Below are 18846 nucleotides of genomic sequence, written 5' to 3' on the forward strand. Positions count from 1 at the left end.
CAACAGATGAGTAGTGTTGGGGAGGATGTGGAGAAAATGGAACAATAGTGCACTGTTGGGGGGACTGTAAATTTGTGTCATCGCTATGAAAAACAGTATGGAATTACCTAAAAAATTAATAATAAAACTATCATATAACCCAGCCATTCCACTTCTAGGTATTTATTGTAAGAATTCTAAAACAACGTAGGGTATATAACCAATAATACAACTATGTGTAGTTCTAGGTGGGTACTAGAGTTATCAGGGTTACCATTTTTTATGCTATATTAATGTCTAATGAGTATGTTGTAAACCTGAATCTAAAGTAATATTGATGTCAACTGTAATTGAAACAAAAGGTCGTGCCCAGGGTTGACGGCATAGTAAGACCACCCTAAATGGTAAGTCATCACCACCATCCCTACGCTAGGGTTGACACTGGCACAACGTGGACCCAAATGACCTTGTGCACATGAGGTTACTGTAAGTATTTGCTGGTTTCCTCAGTACAGCGACTGATACTTCCTCATTTATCAAAATGACTTGGTAAGGTCATAGTATGTACCAACAGCAAGTAAAACACTATTTTGATCACTGGAATGGTCCAGTCTAGTGAAAGGGAAATACAGTGCAGAAGACACTAAATGACAATTTATGCAGTTGTTCATTCATACTCTATCTTGGTAAAAAGAAAAGACCTAAAAAGAATAGATTTCACTGACTTTAAACAAAGGGAGGAGGGAAAAGTAAAATGAAAATAAGAAACTAAGATGGGCTAGATACACACCATGAATAGAAATGTCAGTGATGGCAGATACCACTGTTAGTCACAGCACTCTGTTCTCAGAATCCTCAACGTGAGTTTCAGTATTCAGTCCCAGCTATTTACCACTCCTGCTTAATACAGTTATTGATTTTCATGGATGTAAATCTGACCTTTCTAGGAGATGACTTGAAAAAAGGTGTAGAGGTGAAAGGAAGTTCAGGAAAAAGCTTTTGGAAATCAGGAAGGAAGCAGGTTTGCTGGACTGGGTCTTAAAAGGCAAGGAGGAGGTGGCCAAGAGGGAATAGTAGAGGCGGCATGTCAGGAAGCAGGTACATTACCTAAGGGAATGTGAAAATGATTCCCCTGGGTTCTTGTTAATAGAAATTCCTAAATTCACCAACAGCTGAAAAACAAAGGGCTTCAAAGCAGCTCGCCGTACACGTGCTAGTACTTTGACAGGTGTGCAGTACTCAGCAGGAGCACTTATGTAACATCCATTAAAGTATAGATGCAGGTGATCCATTCAGTCATGAATTCAGATGATCTTTAACTATCTAAAATATAAGCCTGTGCCATGGTTTCTCTTTGTCACTTAGGATCATTTTTGTCCCACAGCCCATATTCAATCTGTCAACAATTCTTGCCAAGTCCACCTTCAAAAATGTATCCTGCATTTCATTTTTTTCAGGGAGGCCCTTTCTCTCCCTCTCTCTCTCATTTCCCTTCACCACTCACTCCTCACCATACTGTTTTATTTTCTCCACAGTACTTTTGACTTCCTGAAATTATCTTGTTTCCTTATGTATTTATTTTGTCTCTTCTTTTAAATTGTAAGTTTCATAAAGACAGAAACAGTCTTATTCATGCCTGGAGAGATTGAAGGAGCCACAGAGCTTATCTTCTTAAAAAAATGAGCAGCAAATTTAGCTTCCAGCACCAGAAATCTGAAGTTCTGTCCTTCCTTGTCCTTAATGTTCTGCCTCTATTTCTCAGTTGGTTTTCTTTTGGGTCCCTGTCTTAATTCTCACACACATAAATGTGAACACCCCACTTCCCTTTCACATCTTATTGATTGTTCTTTAAAATGTTTTTGGCACATTTCACTGCAAGACTCTGTCAACAAGACTTGAGAATGTGTCTACAAATATTTTGTGGTGGTTACTTTGTAGTTTGTTGAATTGCTTTGTTTTGACAAGACTGTCACATCTCAAAACTTACTGCTGTCTAAAAACATATGCAGGACATCTTTTTTTCTCTTTGTCGTTTTTAAAGAGAAATTCCACCACCATCCTGCAACTAACCACAAGAGGGCACCATGAGGCTGTGTTTCGGCTCCATGTAAAGTGAATGGAAAATTAAGAGACTTTAACCTGGCTGGCGTAGCTCAGTGGATTGAGCTTGGCCTGCGAACCACGATTGCAGTTCGATTCCCAGTCAGGGCACATGCCTGGGTTGCAAGGCAGTTCCCAGCAGGGGACTCACAAGAGGCAACCATACATTGATATTTCCCTCCTTCTCTCCTTCCCTTCCCCTCTAAGGATAAATAAATAAAATCTTAAAAAAAAAAAAAAAAAGACTTACTGGAGACATAGCAAGGCAGTGGCTGGCAGACCAGACGGTCCTATATTTGCATGCAGATAAATGAGGAGGAACAACTGGGGAATGGGACAGATTGAACAACCCAGGGCTCCAGCATGGGGAAATAAAGCCTCAAAATCTCTGTCTATAAAATCCTGTGGGGGTTGCAGTGGACATAGAAACTCCCAACCTCACAGGAGAGTTTGTGGAGAGACCCAAAGGGTCCTAGAACATATACAAGCCCACCCACCTGGGAATCAGCACCAGAAGGGCCAAATTTGATTGTGGGTAGCAGGGTGACTGAAAGCAGGGCAAGAGCTGAGAAAGAAGCATTGTTCCCTTTTTGACCACTCTCACACATAAAGTGCCACGATGTAGTAACATGGGTAGCCCTGCCCTGGTGAATACTTAAGGCTCCACCCCATCATACAATGTAACAGGCAGCCAAGACAAAAAGAAAAGATATATGGCCCAAATGAAAGAACAGATCAAAGCTTCAAAAATAGAACTAAGCAATGATGAGACAGCCAACCTATCTGATGGAGAGTTAAAAGCCCTGGTAATCAGGAAGCTCACAGAAATTGTTGAGTATGGTCACAAAATAGAAGAAAAAGTGAAGGCTATGAAGAGTGAAATAAAGCATAATAATAGGAACCAACAATAATGGGAAGGAAATTGAGAGTCAAATAAATGACTTGGAGAAGGAAGAAATAAACATTCAACCAGAACAAAATGAAGAAAGAAGAATTAAAAAAAAAAAAAAGAGGTTTTGGAATCTCCAGGACAACTTTAAATGTTCCAACACCATACCTTCTCATATCTATCAAGCTTTGGTTCATCAGCCATATCTCTTTTCTTCGCCTGTTACAATGTATGGTGGGGTGGAGCCTTAAGTATTCACCATAGGGGTACCAAAAGAAGAGAAAGAACAAGAAATTGAAAACTTTTTTGAACAAATAATGAAGGAAAACTTCCCCAATCTGGTGAAGAAAATAGACTTCCAAGAACTCTAGGAAGTCCAGGAAGCTCAGAGTTTCAAAGAAACTGGACCCAAGGAAGCACACACCAAGGCACATCATAATTACATTATCCAAGATTAAAGATAAGGAGATAGTCTTAAAAGGAGCAAGAGGAAAAAAGAGAGTTACCTCCAAAGGAGTGCCCATAAGACTACCAGCTGAATTCTCAAAAGAAACCTTGCAGGAAAGAAGGGGCTGAAATGAAGTATTCTAAGGCATGAAAGTCGAGGACCTACATCTGAGATTACTCTATCCAGCTAAGATATCATCTAGAATAGAAGGGCAGATAAAGTACTTCCCAGGTAAGGTCAGGTTAAAGGAGTTCATGATCCCCAAGCCCTTAATATAAAATGTTAAAAGGACTTATCTGAGAAAAAGAAAATGATAAAAAATATGAATAGTAAAATGACAGCAAACTCACAACTATTAATAACTGGGCCTAAAAAAAAAAAAACAAAAACAAGCTAAGCAAACAACTAAAATAGCAAAATCACGGAAATGGAGATCACATGGGGGGTTATCAGTGGGGAGGGCCCTAGGCAGAATGAGGGAAAAGGTACAGGGAAAAAGAAGCATAAATGGTAGGTAAAAAATAGAGGGAGGTTAAGAACAGTATAGGAAATGCAGAAGCCAAAGAAGTTATACGTACAACCCATGGTCATGAACTAAGGGGGTGATGCTGGTGGGAGGGGGGTGCAGGATGTAGGGAAACAAAGGGAAGAAAGAAAATGGGACAACTATAATAGCATAATCAATAAAATATATTTAAAAAATAGAACATTTTTTTGATCATCAAAAAAAAGATATTTCAGTTCATAGGAACTTTTAACAAAAGTATCATATTTATTCAAATATGCTTCTTTCTAAGTTCTTTTATCAGGGTGGAGTGAAAGTATAGTTGAACAGTTACAGCATAAATCAAAAAGATCTGAAACTTTCATAAATTACAGCCTACAGAATAATTTCCTCAGTAGTAAAATCTCCTAACAAGGCTGAGAGTGTGGCTGGGAGGGGTGAATAGGATTTAGGCACGGCTATCATAGAGGGCCAGTCATATTTCATCAACTTCTTAGTAACAACTTCAAATGGAACTCTGGGCCTTTAACAATACTATAAATGGTATGGTTTGATTGATTTGGAAGGAGGGACAGGGGTAATAAAAAAGGTTTTAAACATGCATGTAATGTAAGTTGCCCTTACACAGGGTTGAGGCCAAAGGAAGACTGGGGTTTTGACACCAGAGAGCCCCTTTCAATATTTAACCAGTTGTGTGTCATTAGAGAGATGAATTTACCTCTCTAAGCCACCATTTTTAGGTCTCCACAACAGAGATGATAATAGTATCTACTTGTGAGGATTAGGAGAAGTAATTCTAAATCACATGCCAAAATTATTACCCTAATTGTTTCACATGCCCAGGCTAGACAAGTGGTATGAATTGAGAAATGCCACTTCTGGGTGTCATTTTCAAAAGAAATGTTGCTATGTATTACTAATTGAGTTCCTTTTGAAATTCCTCAGAAATTCCAGAAAAGATTACAGTAGTTTTCAATTCAAACAAATTTATGAAAATTATAACCCTTTGATAATTGCCATTTGCTTCACATACGCCAACCACAATAGCTTTATATTTAAGAGTCTACTTTTAGATTCTGTTCACATCAACATCAGGTCAATGATTGAAATAGAAACATCTTCAAAATATTTTTGGAAAACATTTAAATGACACAAGTTTCACAAAACATCCAAAACCTGCTTAGTGCAATTGTGGGGTCATGTGGGAAGAAGAAAAGGACTACTTAAAAAAACCACCCTGTTGGAAAGAAGTCTCTTTCCTTAAGTAGGCAAGAGTTAAACAGTGACAACAAACACATATCTCAAGAATTTACTGGAAGATCACAACAGCAAAACTTAATTTCAGGTTTCTAGCAACCATAAGAATTTGTGGCCAAGGCTTCTAAGATGCTACTTGGCAAAGTCATTAAATTGATACAGCAAAGTGTGCTATCCAAACTTTTGGATTTTAGTATTGGGTTGGCCAAAAGGCTCATTTTTTTTCCTGTAAGATGGCTCTTGTAATACTTAGTTGTCTTTAACTTCATTCAAAACAATTTTGTTAGACTGTATTGTGAAAGCTGTCCTATCAGCATGCATTAAAAAAATACATTAAAATTGGTGATTTTTTTTTTGTTTCACAAGCCTGTGCTCAATCCACTGAGCTACACCAGCCAGGGCCTATAGCAGCACAATTTACAATAGCCAAGAGCTGGAAGCAACCTAGGTGCCCATCAGTAAATGAATGGTTCCCCAAACTATGGTACATTTACACAGTGGAATTCTATGCAGCAGAAAGAAAAGAAGGAGCTCCTACCCTTTGCAACAGCATGGATGGAACTGGAAAGCATTATGCTGAGTGAAATAAGCCAGGCAGTGAAAGACAAATACCATATGATCTCACCTTTAACAGGAACCTGAACAACAAAACAAACAAGCAAGCAAAATATAACCGAAGACACTGAAATAGAGAACAGGCTGATAGTGACCAGAGGGGCGAGGGGAGGGAATTTCAGGAGAAAAGGGGAAGGATTTTCAGAAACTAGTATAAAGGACACATGGACAAAAACTAAGGAGGGTGGAAAGAGGAGGAACGTGGGGAGCACTGGGGGGCGGGTGGGCTGGGATGGGAGTAAAAGACAGAAAACTGTACTTGAACAACAATTAAATAAATTAATTAAAAAAGAAAAAATATGGTGAGCTTTTGTCTAACCATTTTAATATTGAAAATAGAAAAAAATGCAATATTTCCTGCATATGCTTTATTATTTCAAGAAAGGTAAAAATGCATTTGAAACCCAAAAAGATTTGTGCAGTGTATGGAGAAGGTGCTGTGACTGGTTGAACATGTCAAAAGTGGTTTGAGAAGTTTTATGCTGGAGATTTCTTGCTGGATAATGCTCCATGGTCAGGTAGACCAATCAAAGTTGATAGCAATTAAATCAAGACATTAACTGAGAACGGTCAACATTATATCATGAGAGAGATAGCTGACAAACTCAAAATATCCAAATCAATAGTTACTGATGAAAATGAAAAATGTGCTTTTTATTTGATGGAAAAAAAATACAGCTTTTTTTTTTACCAACTCAATAACTAGTACATTTCTAACTTCTGCTAAGCCAAGCTCCACATGCTGGTTTTCACCCTCATGCTAGTCTCATCACAGAGGAAGGTAGCCATTTGATTCATGAGGAAGTTAGGGTAGGGAAGAAAAAGAGAAGGAAAAAGGTACAGAAGCCAAAAAAAAAAAAAAGACAGTACATCTTCCAGGAAAGGAAATAATACCTGTGGATTTCAGCCATCATCTCACAAGCCAGAGCTGTGTGGCATGGTTGTTCCTAGGAGACTGGGAGCCGGTGGTCACCTTTCCAGCCTTCAAAGTAAAGAAAGGTAAGGGGAACATGAATGACAATAGCTTTGGGGTATAAATCAATAGTCTGGTAGGTGCCCAACAAGGTTTTTCTTTCTATTTTTTCATTTTTTATTATTGTTCAAGTACAGTTGTCTCCATTTTTCCACAACTATTACTCCACCACAACCACATCTACCTCCCACCCTCAATCCTAGCCCCCTTTGGCTTTGTCCTTGTGTCCTTTATACATGTTTCTTTCCCCTTCCCCCTTTCCCTCCCATTACCCCCTCCCACCACCCCTCTGGTTACTGTAAGTTTGTTCTTAATTTCAATGTTTCTGATTATATTTTGCTTCCTTGCTTGTTTTGTTGACTAGGTTCCACTTATAGGTAAGATCATATGGCATTTGTCTTTCACTGCCTGGATTATTTCACTTAGCGTAATGATCTCCAGTTCTATCCATGCTGTTACAAATGGGAGGAGATCCTTCTTTCTTTCTGCTGCATAGTATTCCGTCGTGTAAATGTACCACAGTTTTTTGATCCACTCAATTCCTGATGGACACTTAGGTTGCTTCCAGCACTTGGCTATTGTAAATTGTCCTCCCATGAAATTTGGGATGCATAGGTTCTTTTGAATTGGTGCTCCAAGATTCTTATGGTATAGGCCCAACAGTGGAACTGTCTGGTCAAAGGCAGTTTCAGTTTTAGTTTTCTGAGGGAATTCTATGATGTTTTCTGTGGGGGAGCCTCATTCAGTAGAGCTCTCCCAGCTGCTGCAGATGAGAGAAAGTCTATCAAGACATGATTGGCTTGGGGAGAAAAGGCTGACCAGTCTCTCAAAGGAGAAAGGTCTCAAGCCTCTCTCTCAATGGGCTTTTCTTGGGTTTAGCTTGCATAGGGATGCGTATCAAAGAAAGGAGATATGGTTTACATATAACACTTCTGGGATCATAGGGGTCCTTTAGAGTCAGGGTCTGACAGACAGGGTGACACCAATTGGCCATAAAAGCTGGGGAAGCAAACATATTTTGTGCTTGGACCCTTAACATTTAAATTGAGGGCATTTTTAGCAAAGCAGTTTTCACAGGATTTAATGCATTCTTTCTTGGGCCTGATTGCCACCCCCACCCCCTGACACTGGGAAACGCTGGTTTGAGCACAGGGATGCATCCTCCTGCCTTTGGGTGATAACAGGCCTGAATCAGGTGGGGGAAGCAAGGCAGCCAAGAGATTAGGAGACATTTTACAGCTAGAATGAGGACTCAGGCTTTGATAAAGCTGAGGGGTGAGGGTCTTTTGTCCCTCCTCCAAATCCCCTAAATCATTCCCTGATGGCCCCTTTGAGACTCTGCCTGTCAGGCTGTTTCTTCCTTGAGGAATCTTACCCATAATTGACTCTCCAGCCATCCTTCACAGACCAAGCAGGGTGAAGTAAAGGGAGCAGAGGTTGCACCCCTGCCAAGTGAAAAAGTTTGTCTCCTAGGTGGCTTATGGTCCCAAGGTCCCCTAAGCCGTCGGGTGTTTTCCCCTGTATACAGGGATACAGTTTCTGAAACCAGGCAGGATGGTTCCGAACAGTTTTCCACACTGGTTGCACCAATCTGTTCTCCAACCAATAGTGTACTAGCATTCCCTTCTTACCAACGCTTGTTTGGTGATTCGGTTAAAATGGTCAATCTGACCTGTGTGAAGTGGTATCTCATTGTGGTTTTACTTCGCATCTCTCTGATGGCTAGAGATTCTGGGCATTCTTTCTTACGTATCTGGACCAACTGAATATCCTCCTTGGAGAAGTATCTGTTCAGGTCTTTTGCCCATCTTTTAACTGGATTTTTTTGTCTTCCTGGATGGGAGTCATGTGAGTTCTTTATATATTTTGGAGATCAAACCCTTGTCCAAGGTAGCATTTGCAAATATATTTTCCCATATGGTTGGTTCCCTTTTCATTTTGCTGATGTTTTCTTTAGCTATGCAGATTTTTAATTTGATGAAGTCCCATTTGTTTATACTTTTCTTTACATGCTTTGCTATAAGGGACAAATTGGTGAAAATACTGCTGTATGGAATATCAGATTTTCTCCCTATGTTCTCCTCTAGGACTTTTATGGCATCATGACTTTATTTAAGTCTTTTATACATCTTGAGTAAATTTTTGTTATGGTGTAAGTTGGTGAAGGATTTTGATTTTTTTGCATGTAGCTATCCAGATCTCCCAACACCATTGGTTGAAGGGGCTATTTTTACTACACTTTATGCTTCTGCTCCCTTTGTCAAATATTAATTGACCATAGAGACATGGGTTTATTTCTGGGCTCTCTATTTTGTTCTATTGATCTATGTTTCTGTCCTTATGCCAGTACCAGACTGTTCTGATGACCATGGCCTTGTAACATAGTTTGATATCAGGTATTGTGATCCCTCCTGCTTTGTTCTTTCTCAAAATTGCTGCGATGATTTGGTGTCATTTATGGTTACACATGAACTTTTGAAATGTTTGTTCTATATCTGTGAAATATGTCATTGGTACTTTAATAGGGATTGTGTTGAATGTATAAATTGCTTTGGCTAGTATGGACATTTCGATGATGTTAATTCTTCCAATCCATGAACATGGTACATGCTTCTACATGTTTGTGTCTTTCTTAATTTCTTTCTTCAGTGTTGTGTAGTTTTCTGAGTACAGGTCTTTTACCTCCTTGGTTACAGTTATTCCTAGGTACTTTATTTTTCTTGTTGCTATAGCAAACAAAGATTTTTTTTCCTGATTTCTCTTTCTGAAATGTCGGATAGTGTATAAATGTACCTTCAATTTCTGAATGTTGACTCTGTATTCTGATGTTTGCCCAAATTCACTTATTTTAAGTATATTTTATTAATTATGCTATTACAGTTTTCCCAATTTTTTCCTTCTATCCCTTGTGTGTCCTGGACCACCAACCCTGCAGCATTCCCTTTCTTAGGTCCTGACCATGGGTTGTACATATAAGTTCTTTGAATTCTCTATTTCCTATACCATTTCTTTTTCTTTGGTGTTTTTAAAAAAATATATTTTATTGATTATGCCATTACAGTTGTCCCATTCCCCCCTTCATTCTCCTCCACCCTGCACACCCCATCCCCCACCATTCCCCCCCTTTAGTTTATGTCCATGTGTCACAAGTTTAGATTCTATATTTCCCATACTATTCTTGCCCTGCCCCCTGTCTATTTTCTACCTACCATCTATGCTACTTATTCTCTGTACCTTCTCCCCGCTTCTCCTCCTCTCACTCCCATTGCTAACCCTCCATGTGATCTCCATTTCTATGGTTTGCTCCTGATCTAGCTGTCCTCTTAGTTTGCTTTTGTTTTAGGTGTGGTTCTTAATAACTATGAGTTTGCTGTCCTTTCACTGTTCATATTTTTTATCTTCTTTTTCTTAGATAAGTCCCTTTAACATTTCATATAATAAGGGCTTGGTGATGATGAACTCCTTGAATATGATCTTATCTGAGAAGCACTTTATCTGTCCTTCCATTGTAAATGAAAGTTTTGCTTGATAGATCAATCTTTGTTGTAGGTCTTTGGATTTCAAGACTTGGAATACTTCTTTCCAGCTCCTTCTTGCCTGGAAGGTCTCTTTTAAGAAATCAGCTGACAGTCTGATGGGAACTCCTTTGTAGGTGATGTCCCCTTATCTCTTGCTGCTTCTAGGATTCTCTCCTTCATTTGAATCTTGGCTAATGTAATGATGATGTGCCTTGGTGTGTTCCTTCTTGGGTCCAACTTCTTTGGGACTCTCTGAGCTTCCTGGATTTCCTGGAAGTCTATTTCCTTTGCCAGATTGGGGAAATTCTCCTTTATTATTTGTTCAAATAAGTTTTCCACTTGTTGCTGCTCCTCTTCTCCTTCTGGTACCCCTATAATTTGGATGTTGGAATGTTTAAAGATATCCTGGAGGTTCCTAAGCCTCTCCTCATTTTTTTGAATTGTTTCTTCATTCTTTTCTGTTTGGTCATTTTTTTCTTCCTTGTGGTCCACTCCCTTGATTTGAGTCCCAGTTTCTTTCCATCATTATTGGTTTCCTGTGCATTTCCCTTCATTTCAATTAGTTTAGCCTTCATATGTTCCTCTAATTTGTGACTAAAATCAACCAGTTCTGTGAGCATCCTGATCACCAGTGTTTTGAACTATGCATCTGAAAGTTTGGCTATTTCTTCATTGCTTAGATTTATTGGCTCTGGGGCTCTGAGTTGTTCTTGAGCCATGCTTTGATCTGTTCATGCCTGTTTTGTATGAGGAGCAGAGCCTTAGGTGTTCACCAGGGCGGGGCCACCCAGGTCGCTGGTTTGTGACACTGTATTTGGGAGCAGGTCAGAGAGGGACAATGGCAGTTACCTCTGCCACTTCCTGCCTCTGGGCCCTGCTCGGTTCATTTCACTGATTGCTTCTTCACTGATTTATCTGTGCACGAATGTGTGACCATGGTCAGCCCTCCGTGGGTCCACCGCCTTGCACTCTCAGTGGGTCCAACGCCTTGTGCCCTCAGTGGGTCTGCCCACTTCTCCACACCTTATAAAACCTTATAAAAGGTGGAAAAGTAGTAAGACTCTTATAGGAGGAAAATAAGAATGTGAGCTGAGTTAAGAAAGAAGAGGAGTGGAAGTGTTCTGCTGCTCACAAGGGTAGTAGGAGTCTTGCTGCTTGCTGTTGTCCACTCTAAGATGTCGGTTCCTGGGAACAAAGGTCAGGGTATACAACTGAGACCACAGCTCACCAACCCCAGATTCCAGCTTACCTGCCCTGAGCTTCTTTAGTCTGCAGAAGACTCAGTGTGAAGCCTCAGAAGGAGATCTTCATTCTTTGTCCAGGGAAGAACAGGATGGCATGTCCCAGAATTTAGGGATCAGAAGAAGATGGTGAGGTAGGTGGGAGCAGAACTCAGTTCTCCCTGTGCCCAGCTGGAACACCTAGGTGATCTGAGGAACAGAGTGAAGAATCAATAGAATCCCAGCTTATTTGAAGTTTGGAGGCAAAAATTGCAGAGGATATTGAAAAACAGATGGTAAGGAGATTGTGCTGGGATGGTAAGATCCTTGGGATCTGCATGGGCACCAAGACTGCTGCAGCTCCCAGTCAAGCACCTGCTGCAGGATACAGGGAGGAGAGTTAGATCCACAGCTCCCTCCCCTACCAGAGCAGGGAGGGCAGCCCAGCACCAGGAGGGACATGGGTGCTGGAAATCGCTGGGGGGAATAGAGACAAAATGGGAGACACACAGAGGTGATACACATCCACTGTGGCTGTGGAGGACAGCACCAGAGAAACTGAGGTGCCAGGTGACACCTGGAGCAGGGAGGAGCTGTGCCCTGTCAGACCCTGACTCAGACAGTCTCTGGATTGGTTGGAAAGTTGGGCTGTGTGAAAAGCCATGTGCTTATAAAGAACAGAGGGCAGGTGCTTTGTAAGGAACTCTCCAGCAGCAGCTGGTGTGCCCCAAGAATGATTTCAGCTTCGTGTATGCTCACGGGCCCAGTGGAGCCACAGGCCCAAACTTGTCTCACACTGTGCACACAGGCTGATTGGAGATGCTCACCCAAGATTGACTGGCTGAGTGAAACGGCACACCCAAGACCGACTCACACTGTGAGCAGCTGAGTGGCTGATTTGAGCCTGGAAGCTCATAGATGACCTGGGCTAGAGGCTGGGAAACTGAATATTGGAGCCCAGACCTGACTCTATCCTCTCAAAACCATAGGAAGGGAGAAAAGGGAAGTGCAGCCCCCTCTTCCCATGGAATCCAGAAATACCAGCAGAACTCACTGAACAGGTTTGAACTCAGCAGGAGGTTTATTTTTTTCTTTCCTCTATCTTTATTTTTCCTTTGTTTTTCTTCCCTCAAATGAAACAATAAGACATGGAATTACAAAGGGTCCAGAGACAGATCAAGAGGGAGAGAACAAGACCCAAAAACTGAGAAATTGAGACAAATGTCACTTTGCTATCCCATAGAGCTTGCATTTTATGCTTTATAGGTGTTAGTATTAATTTTTCATTATTTTTATCACTTTCATTTTTATTAGTATTTTTTTATTTTTCATACTTAATTTCCCTAGTTTTATTTCTTTTTAGTTGCATTGTTTGACTGGTTTTCCTTATTCTCACTTTATTATATTTTAGTTTTCCCTCTTTCACTTCACCAGTGTTCTAATAACACACAGCTCTTGATTGGGTACTTTCCATTCTAATTATCCAAATCATGTATTTCTTGTCATATTATTATTGTTCCAGTACTAGTGTAAATAATTGTTGTTCCATACAATTGTACATACTGCACAGCAACCTTCCCTGATATTAGGCCACTTCACTTCAATCCTGAACATTATGAATGTTCTGGTTAACTATTCTCTCTCACACAATGCCTACTTTCTGTCCTTTACTCTCACTATATATCTCACTATATCCCTTCATCTAACCTTGTAGAAGTGCTCTGCTTTCTGGATTCAGCTCACAATCCTCCTCTTCAAGAGTCTCACCTCTTTTGTCTTTTATAAAAAGTGTCTAGGTAGGTGAAATATCACAGTTAACATTATATTTATCCAAGGAATCTCCTATCTCTTTTCAGCGTACTGGTACTTAAAATCCCATAAAATACTCTCCTCATGTCTTAATCCATTTTGCTTACCCTCTGCTACTGATCACATGCTGATGTTTGAAGCTGGGAGCTTCAAATGTCAGTATACTCATGGAAGAGAAAAACCACCAACAAAGGAACAACCAAAAGTTAAAAACCCAAGTACCACAAGAGAGTCCACACAAACAGAAGAAAGGGCAAACCTAGAGCATCCAGACAAGGAGATCAAAGAGACCACACCCCTGAGTCCCACAGAATTCCTACCATAAAACTTCACCCTACAAAGACAGTTAGCAAAGAGAAACATCAGGAAGCACAGAAACAAACAAAATGAGGAGACAATGAAGAGACAAAAAAAGAACCTGAGATCAAAAGGAATGGAAGACTCCCCACCTTAAGAGCTAAATGAAATGGACATAACCAAACTACCAGATATAGAATTCAAAATAATGGTTATAAAGATCTTTAAGGAACTCACAGACAACTACAAGGAGCTGAGTGAGAACGCCATCAGCATGAAAAAGGAAATAGAAACAACAAACAAAAACCAGAAAGAAATGAACTATGAAATCTCAGAAATAAAAAACACATTAGGAGGAATTACAAGCAGGCCGAATTAAGCGAAGTATCCAATCAGTGAGCTGAAGGTCAAAGTAGAAAAAAAAAACCCCACCCAGATAGAGCAAGAGAAAGAAAAGAGACTCAGAAACAACGAACGGGTGGTAAGGGAGCTGCGAGACAAAATGAAACATAATATCTGTGTAATAGGTATACCAGAAGGAGAAGAAGAAAAAGGGATAGAAAACCTGTTTGTAAAAGTAATGATTAGGAAAACTTCCCTAATTTGGTGAGAGAAAAAGTCACACAAATCAAGTGAACAAAGCCAGTCCCAATCAAGAGGAACCCAAAGAGGCACACTTCAAGACACATCATAATTAAAATGGCAAAATTCCAAGACAAAGAGAAAATCTTGAAGGCAGCAAGATTAAACAGAAAATAACATAAAAGGGAGCCCTCATAAGGCTGGCAGCTGACTTCTCAAGGGAAACACTACAAGCCAGAAAAAAAAGTAGCAAGAAATATTCCAAGTAATGAAAATCTGAGGCCTGCAACGAAGGCTACTTTACATAGCAAGGCTCTCAATTAAGATTGACGGCCAGAAAAGAAGCTTCCCAGACAAAAGAAGTCTAAAAAAACACACCTCCACCAAACCAGCTCTGTAAGAAAGGGTCTGCTTTAAGAAAATGAAGAAAAAGAGTGAGAGAGAAAGGAACACAGGTACAAAATAAATGGCAATGAATAAGTACCTATCAATAATAATCTTAAACATAAGTGGATTAAATGCTCCAACTGAAAGACATAGAATAGCTGAATGGATAAGAGAGCATGATCCACACATATGCTTCCTACAAAAGACCCATGTCAGGACAAAAGACCTACACAGACTGAAAGTGAAGAGCTGTAAACAAATTTTCCAAGCAAATGGACAGGAAAACAAAGCTGGGGCAGTGATACTCATATCAGACAAAATAGGCTTCAAAAAAAGAGCCATAAAAAGAGACTCATAAGGTTACTTCATAATAATCAAGGGAAGAATCCATCAAGAAGAATAAACATTGCAAATGTATATGCACCCAGCACAGAAGCACCCAAATACATAAAGAAAATCTTGGAGGACTTCAAGAAAGACATCGACAGCAACACAATTATAATAGGGAATTTCAACACCCCACTGTCAAAAATGGACAGATCTTCCACACAAAATATCAACAACAATATTGTGGCATTGAACAATGCCCTAGATGAAATGGATTTAACTGATATATATATAGAGCGCCTTTCTCCCCAAAGCAGCAAAATGCACATTCTTTTCAAATTCACATGGAATATTTTCAAAAATAGACTGCAGGATAGGACAAAAAAAAACAAGTCTCAACAAATTCAAGAAAACTGAAGTCATAGCAAGCATTTTCTCCAAGTACATGGGACTGAAACTAGAAACCAACCTCAAGGAAAAACTCAAAAACACTCAAACTCATGGAGATTGAATAGCATGCTATTAAACAATGAATGGATCAAGAATGAGATCAAGGAAGAAATCAGGCCTACCTAAAAAAGACAGAAACATTTCAAATAAACAACCTAACCACACACCTACAAGAACTGGAGGAACAACAACGAAGAGCCTAGAGCAAGTAGAAGAAAGAAATAACCAAGATCATAGCACAATTAAATGGCATATAGAGACTAAAAGAATAATTTAAAGGGTCAAAAATCCAGGAGCTGGTTCTTTGAAAAAATAAATAAGATGGACAAGCTTTTAACCAGAATCATCAACAAGAGAGAGAGGACCCAAATAAACACAGTCAGAAATGAAACGGGAGAGATAACATCTGATACCACAAAAATATTAATGAGTGGAAGAAATTATATGAACAAATATATGCCAAGAAATTTGAAAACCTGGGTGAAATGGACAAATTTCTAGAAAAACATAATCTTCCAATGCTGAATGAATTAGAAGCAGAAAGTCTGAACAGACTAATAGCAGCTGGTGAAATCAAAGCAGTAATCAAAAAACTCCCAGCATATAAGAGCCCTGGACCAGATAGTTTCACACAAGAATCTTACCGAAAAAAATCAGGAAGAGCTAACCCCTATCTTTCTCAAACTACTCCAAAAAATCCAAGGAGAAAGAAGAGTCCTAAAGTCTTTTTATGAGGCCAGCATCGTCCTAATCCCACAACCACATAAAGACACAACAAAGAAAGAAAACTTCAGGCGAATATCACTGATGAACATAGATGATGAAATCTTCAACACAATATTGGCAAACTGCATTGAGCACTGTATTAAAAAGATCATACACCATGGTGAAGTGGGATTCATCCCAGGGATCAAGGATAATATAATATTCACTAATCAACTAATGTAAAACATCACATAAACAAAAGGACAGACAAAAAACCACATGATGATATCAATAGGTGTAAGAAAGCATTTGATAAGGTACAGCACCCATTTATGATGAAAACACCCAGCAGAGTGGGAATACAGGGAGCATACTTCAACATAATAAAGGCCATATATGAGAGACCTACAGCCAACATCATACTCAATGGGCAAAAACTAAAAGCTTTCCCATTAAGATCAGGAAAAAGATAAGAATGTCCACTTTCACCACTTCTACTCAATATAGTATTGGAAGTCCTAGCCATGGTGATCAGACAAGAAGAACAAATAAAAGGCATGCAAATTGGAAAGGAGGAAGCAAAACTGTCATTGTTTGCAGATGACATGATAGTGTACATAGAAAACTCTATGAACTCAAGCAAAAAATTACTCGACCTAATAGATGAATTTGGCAATATAGCAGGATACAAATTCAATATCAGAAACAAGGCATTTTTGTACACTAACAATGAAATGTCAGAAACAGAAACCTGGAATAATATCCCATTTGCTATAGCAACAAGAAAAATAAAGTACCTAGAAATAACTGTAACTGAGGAGATGAAAGACCTGTACTTAGAAAACTGTACAACACTCAAGAAGGAAATTAAGGAAAACACAACAAATGGAAGCATATATCGTGTTCATGGATCTGAAGAATTAACATCATCAAAATGTCCGTATTACTTAAAGCAATTTATAGATTCCACTAAATCCCTATTAAAATGTCAATGATATATTTCACAGATATAGAACAAACATTTCAAATATTTATTTGGAACCATAATTAACCCTGTATAACCACAGCAATTTTGAGAAAGGACAAATAAGTAGAAGGTATCACAATACCTTCTACATTGAGTATTGTGATACCTTCTACTTATATCAAAGAGGAAGGGTATAAATCAAAATGGAAAATATAAATACCTTCCATTTATATCAAAGTATAATACAAGGCCATGGTCATCAGAACAGTCTGGTACTGAGATAAGAACAGACATAGAAATCAATGCAACAGAATGGAAAGCCCAGAAATCAGTCCAAGTCTCTATGGTCAATTAATATTTGGCCTTGGCTGGTGTACCTCAGTGGATTGAGTGCCGGTCTGAATCAAAGAACTGCTGGTGCACTGATTCCCATTCAATGCACATACCTGGGTTGCAGGCCAGGTCCCCAGTGGTGGTGCACAGGAGGCAACGAATGACACATTGATGTTTCTCTCCCTATTTCCCCTTCCCTTCCCCTCTCTCTACAAAATAAATTAAAAAATCTACAAGAAAATATTTCACAAATGGGGAAGAAGCATAATATTAAGTAAAAATGGCATCTTAAACAAATAGTTTTGGGAGATCTGGACATGCAAAAAATTGAAACTCCACCACCAATTTACACCATACACAAAAATAAACACAAAATAAATAAAAGACTTATAAGTCACGACACCATAAAAGTCCTAAAGGAGAACATTCGAAGGAAAATCTCAGATATTCTGCACAGCAACATTTTCACCAATATGTCCCCTAGAGCAAGGGAATAAAGGAAAGAATCAACAAAGGGGACTTCATCAAACTAAAAAGCTTCTGCATGGCTAAAGAAAACATCAGCAAAATGAAGAGAACAAAGTGTATGGGAAAATATATTTGCCAATGATACCTCAAACAAGGGTTTAATCTCCAGAATACATAAAGAATTCACATGACTCCACACTGGTAAGACAAACAACCCAGTTAAAAAATGGCCAAAAGGACCTGAACAGACATTTCTCCAAGGAGGACATACGGAAGGTCCTGAGACATATGAAAGGATGCTCAGTATCACCAGCCATCAGAGAGATGCAAATCAAAACCACAATGAGATACCACTTCATACCAGTCATAATGGCTGGCCATCATTAATAAAACAAGTGCTGATGAGGCTGTGGAGAAAAGGGAACCCTAGTACACTGTTGGGTGGGATGAGGGCAAATGAAGACAACTGTACTTAAATGAGAATAAAGAAAACTTAAATAAAATGCAACATGAAAGGCAAACAAAAAACAAAACAAAGGAACAATGAAAAAAACCCTAAATAACTAGTGAAATTTAAAAACACATGCACATTTTGATGAAGAGCAATGTGTTATTTATCTTACCTGTTGGTGTTCACCTTCTGAGCTTTTTCAGCTCCAGGTCTTACTGCCCTATTCTTGAAAAAAATAAAAACCACTTGCTGGTTGTTAATTCTGCCCAGCTGGCTTTGCACATCTTCCCCATCCCTGTAGGCAGTGCGGGGCTGGTTTCCATTTTTCCTTTCCTGTGGTTCAACAAGTATATAGGCTCAGTCTGGGCTATAGTAATCACAGTTGTCCAGTTTCCAACTCATGACCTCCACTCTGGGTAGCTCACTCTCTCCACTGTGCACTGTTGCGTGAGGCTGGTGCTGACAAGCCACTTGCTTTTGCACCCCTTTGATCAGACTGTGAGGTGCACTGAGTTGGAGCAAATCACGCCCACACACCTTCCTCTTTGGTCTGGCAGCTGCACATG

The 18846-nt window shown here is 39.4% G+C and overlaps 1 long non-coding RNA gene across 1 annotated transcript; it reads right to left on the reverse strand.

Annotated features, from left to right (window-relative positions):
• Window positions 1-6689: 6689 nt before the first annotated feature.
• Window positions 6690-18722, reverse strand: LOC128625791 (uncharacterized). The gene is made up of 3 exons (XR_008389617.1): window positions 18453-18722; window positions 11534-11714; window positions 6690-6775 (listed from the first exon to the last, which is right to left on the reverse strand). It is a non-coding gene; the product is annotated as an uncharacterized LOC128625791 (long non-coding RNA).
• Between the last annotated feature and the right edge of the window lie 124 nt (window positions 18723-18846).

This window comes from Artibeus jamaicensis, unplaced genomic scaffold (genome assembly GCF_021234435.1).
Source record: "Artibeus jamaicensis isolate MK-2021 breed Jamaican fruit bat unplaced genomic scaffold, CSHL_Jam_final contig_886, whole genome shotgun sequence".
NCBI classification, from domain to species: domain Eukaryota; kingdom Metazoa; phylum Chordata; class Mammalia; order Chiroptera; family Phyllostomidae; genus Artibeus; species Artibeus jamaicensis.